The following is a 5,125-nucleotide window of genomic DNA, read 5'->3' as shown; positions in this document are numbered from 1 at the left end:
GGAACACCCTGTACCCCCATGTTCATCCTTATAACATGATTGCGTGGTATCCAATGCAAAGTTTGTCATGTCAGGTGTCTTTGGAAGGTTCAGGATGCACTGAGCATTGTTGTTATAGTAATGTTATGTTGTAGGTTGTAATTTCATGTGTATATAGTATGAGGCTGAAAATGTGCCCTCATGGCTTAAAACAAGCCCAGGCAAAACTCTCCAGGAACAGAGAGGCAGTTCACCCCTCATCAGGGCATGAATGGGACAAACCCAGCCCAGCCTCACAGGAACAAAGGACACCGGCCTAGGCAGCAACAAAGGATCTGTTGGACTCTTGAGTGAGTCACCCCCCTTCCCTTGGCCAGTTTGGGACTACGATGAGGTAATGCTCACCTGACCTTGAAGGGGGGAGCAAAGCCAAGAGGGAAGAAAGAACATGATAAAAGGGAGAGATGTTTGCCATGCTCTTCCTCTCTCTTCCACCTCCATCTACAGACACCACCACCAAGCGACTGAAGCGCTGAGTAAAGGGGAGAGCCTGGTTGAAGGGCAACCAGCCAGCCTCTAGTGAGAAGCATCTAAGTTTGTAAGAGCACTAAAAGTGTTAAGATTAGCCTAGAATGTGTTTTGCTTTTATTTCATTTGACCAAATCCGACTTGTTGTGCTTTGACTTATAATCGCTTAAAAATCTATCTTTTGTAGCTAATAAATTTGTTTGTTCTACCTGAAGCAGTACTTTTGGTTTGAAGCATGTCAGACTCCCCTTGGGATAACAAGCCTGGTCCATATCAATGTCTTTGTTAAATTGAGGAACTCGTATAAGCTTGCAGTGTCCAGTGGGCATAACTGGACACTGCAAGATGGAGGTTCCTAGGGTTGTGTCTGGGATCGGAGATATTGGCTAGTGTAATTTGGTTGCACAATCCAAGCAGCTTACATGCTAGAGGCTGTGCATGAACAGCCCAGAAGTGGGGGTTCTCACAGCAGAGCAGAGTAAGGCTGGCTCCCAGAGTTGAGGATTGGAGTTACCTAGCAGATCACCAGTCCAGATAACACCAGGGGAACGTGTCACAGACAAATATAATTGAATACAAATAAAATGGGCACAATAAAGTGGTTTCCTGCATTGTTCATACTTACAACATGATGGAGACCATTAGAAACAAAGATGGGGTTGGGCCAGGCTTCCTATCAGGATGTCCCAGGTCATCCCTGAGTGTCCCAACAATAGGATGGATAACCACACCTTTTCCTATTCCACCCACACATGTCCAGGACCATATTTGATAATGTTCATTTGTGGTTTACCTATTTATCACAATGCACTACTTAACTATCACAAGTTATGTATTGGTAAATTTTATAACCTTAGGTCAAGTACTTCATAACTTTTGGCCAAGCACATAACACTCATGCTAGCTTATACCAACTGCCAACTTTTACCAGGCCTTACTCTAAGCCCTTCACACTTAGACTTGGCTGTAGGGCTTAAGCATTATTTTTAATACATATATTTTGATTCTTCTATTTGCTTTTACTGCTTCAGTAACTTCCATTATTATGTCGATATGTTTGCTTAGCATTCTAGCTTCCCCCAAACCACAGACTCTCCAATATCGCCTTAGGGGTCAATGGTCAACACCTCCCTCCCCACATAGAGGAGTTCATGGTCACTTTCCAATATTGCAGCTTGAGCCCCTGACTGATTTTCCACCACTGGGGCTCTTGTGCCAGTGCCAGAATAGGCCCTACATTGAATTTAGCCCAACGTCCACCCATTCATTCAGATTTTTTTCCCTGGTCTTCTTTAAAGGGAGAGTATATTAACCATGTTTTAAGAAATCTTCCATGTTTAAATGTCTGTTGTACGGTTCAATAGCCTTTAACCCACTCTGATCCAAAAAACTGCTCACTGGGTGAAATGCCCCCTGTGCAGAGGCACAGCACAAGTCCTATGCATCACTTAAGCCTGTTATTTGTACACAGGAACATAGGACTGGAAGGGACCTTCTGGGTCATCAAGTCCAGTCCGCTGCTCTTGCAGGCAACTCCATTGTATAATCCCATTTGTAAATTTATCAAGTGCTATTTTAAAATTAGTTAGGTTGTTTGCCCTATTAGAACCTCACTCCTGGTAGAGACCTTCTAATTTCCAGCCTAAATTAATTCATAGCCTTATGCTGGCTCTCTGCCTTGGGGGTGAATTTCCCCTTCCTAGAACACAATCTAGGCTGTAGTATTTCATGTCCGTTAATGTCGCAGTGTTATGAATGAAGAACGTTGCTTCGCCTGCTTCCTATTTTACTGCAGCACAAAGCAAGTAGTCTGACCACAAACCCCACCCCCCTTTCTCTCTCCCTCTGTGCACTAGCACCACTTAGTGTAGTGAGAAATAGACCTGAGGCCACCAATAGAAGAATAGTCTTAAACAAGACCATATTCAATTTCAAGATGAAATTGAAGTTTTGAGTATACCTCAAGTTGACACGGAGGGATCCTCTGTACCTGGGGCCTAGTAGGCCTACCCTGACTGTTAGTCTAACTCTGAGAGAGTGGATAAAAGTTGTTAAAATGTCACTAACCTGTAACAATAACTCGTGATGAGGAGGTGCAAAAGAGAGATGGACTGAATTGCCTAAACAAAAAGGCCTCAAAGACTGTGTTAGAATCGTGCCCAGAAAACAGAACAAGTATGGGACTGGAAATCAATGGATCAAAATTGGTATTGGAAATTCATCCTATTTGATGGACAAAATGACGAGGGGATGAGCTATTCCACTTATCACTTCCCTGTTTGGGTCCTCAAAAAAACAAAACCAAAAAAACAACAACAAAAAACAACAGACTTTGGGAAGAAAATGTGGTGGACACAGATGCTGGCTGACTGAAAGATGAAAGAACAGGAAGGAGTGAACATCACCATCATGGCTGCCACCCCTACCACTTCCTGGGACCCTAGGATCTACTATGATACCACTGCGCTTCACTATCCTGAGCCTGTGAGATGTCCAGACCAGGCCAAAGATGGGGACCCAGATGACATCACCATCTCCACCATCTCTGGCTAAGTTTCAAACCCACCTGGGATGTGAGACCTCGTCGCCATCTCTTTCCCCTGTGTATCCTTTTTCTTCCCCACCTTATTTTTTTCTCTTTTCTATCCTTTCCTTTTGCCTTCGGTCTAAGGCGACTTTGGCTTAGCTGGCCTAGACTGCATATTTTGCAACACTGCTGTTAGCCTGTGACCAAAAAGCAATGCCCTAATTAGCCTGACGCTGGTACAAGTTTTCTAGGTCTGAGTGGCTGATAAGACCATGTGCAGTACCCGTGTCTTTTCTAGCATATAAGTCAGCAGCAAAGACAGAAGCTGCATTTTTCATCTTTGCTATTGTGATGAAGTGGGGGATTTTCTTATCTTTTCGTTGTTTTTGAATGGTTTGCACGCAGTGGGAGTGGGACTCAGTGCCCCTGGGTGTTACTGGTTTAACGAAGTGAGGGGAGAGGGATTTTGTTGTTGCAGAGGACCGGAGAGGGAACTTGGGACCCCAGCCGATGCCCTGGAGGAGGGACACCCCGGCGACTGGTGACCTGACAACCCTCACCAGAGACCCAGCTCAGGAGTCGCAGCCAGTTCTGGCCAGTGGGAGGACAATGGGCTGTGAAGAGAGGTCCCCATGACCTAACCAGCCGGTTCCAGCCAGGGGAGGGGTGGAGAGGAGAGGAGGCCCAGAGGACCCTGTTTACCTGGAAAGAAGACAATGAACAGAGGCGGGGCCTGGGGCCGGTGATATCAGATGCCCAGCTGGGAAGCAGGGGGGCTCTGGGCTGGAGAGGGGGAGCAGGTAGAGCCCACCTGGATGCAGGGGAGACTGGGATGTGCTGTGCTGAGGGAGGCCAGGCCTGAGGGTCAGAGGGTTTCCTGTGCTGTGTTCAGTCGCTCAATAAACCCTCCTGTTTTACGCTGGCTGAGAGTCACTCCGGTCTAGAGAACAGGGTTGCATTAACCCCTTCGGGGGGGTGGAGGCCCCGGGGGTCCAAAGCGAGTGGACTCCCTGAGAGGGCCCACGGCGAGAGACAGACGTGCTAAGGCTCAGAGAGTTGCGGCTCCAGGAGGTGGAGGGGCCTGGCCCCGAGAGAGATGGACCCCCGAGAAGGTCTGTCTCACTGAAAGAGGCACCCCCCACGGACCGCACAGGGCCAAGAGTGGGCACGATCTGTGAGTCTGTGACAGATATTCTTTCCTCTTCCCTTTTGTCTTGAACAATAGCAGCTCCAGCTCCTCTCAGCTAACATTTTTTTCTTTTCCCCAAAGAGAGTATAGTTATTACCTTTAATACTATCTAAAAGACTGTCAAATAGGGGCTTTTTTCCCCTTATAAAGACTCCTAACAGCTAAAGGGAAAAAGGAATGTTGTTAAAATGAAACCTTTACTTAATACTTTACATTTCAAATGCTTAACTGTTTCTCCTTCTCTTGTATTTTTAATAAAAGGTTAACAAGGTTTTTAATCATGTGTTTGCCATGGTAATAAGCGACCTGAGGTCTCTGTATACCAAACCCAGAAACTTGTTTAAAACTGTTTTAATGTTTAATGGACAGTGATAGAGTCATGTTAACATTTTTGAGACTCTAAGCTAGGGTGACCAGATGTCCTGATTTTTATAGGGACAGTCCCGATATTTGGGGATTTTTCTTGTATAGGTGCCTATTATCCCCCACACTCTGTCCTGATTTTTCATACTTGCTATCTGGTCACCCTACTCTAGGCCCATATATTTCATCTAAAATAATTCACCACCCCAAATGAATGGATGAGTATTTCATTATTTGCATTCTTTCAGTCCTTTCACTCTCTACAACTGGTAACAAGAATGCCAATAGCAGTGGTATGTTTGTGAAGCGCACACTTAAGTTATTGGAAACTGGACTAAGACTCCTTTCACAGCAATTGCTGAACTTCAGGCACTATACATTTGGGATGATGCTATGTACTTTAGGACTCTGTATATCGCAACTTTAAGTCTCTGTGAACTCTCCTGAATAGAGAGAGAATCATTTTTGTCCTTCAATTTAGTGCTGACAGTTACAAGAAATATTTACAAATCACAAATTTTAATCTTTATAAATCTGTT

This window comes from Terrapene carolina, unplaced genomic scaffold (genome assembly GCF_002925995.2).
Source record: "Terrapene carolina triunguis isolate 2854851 unplaced genomic scaffold, T_m_triunguis-2.0 Scaffold558, whole genome shotgun sequence".
Classification (NCBI taxonomy): Eukaryota; Metazoa; Chordata; order Testudines; family Emydidae; genus Terrapene; species Terrapene triunguis.
The sequence above is the reverse complement of the archived record's forward strand: the minus strand, read 5'-3'. Positions refer to the sequence as shown.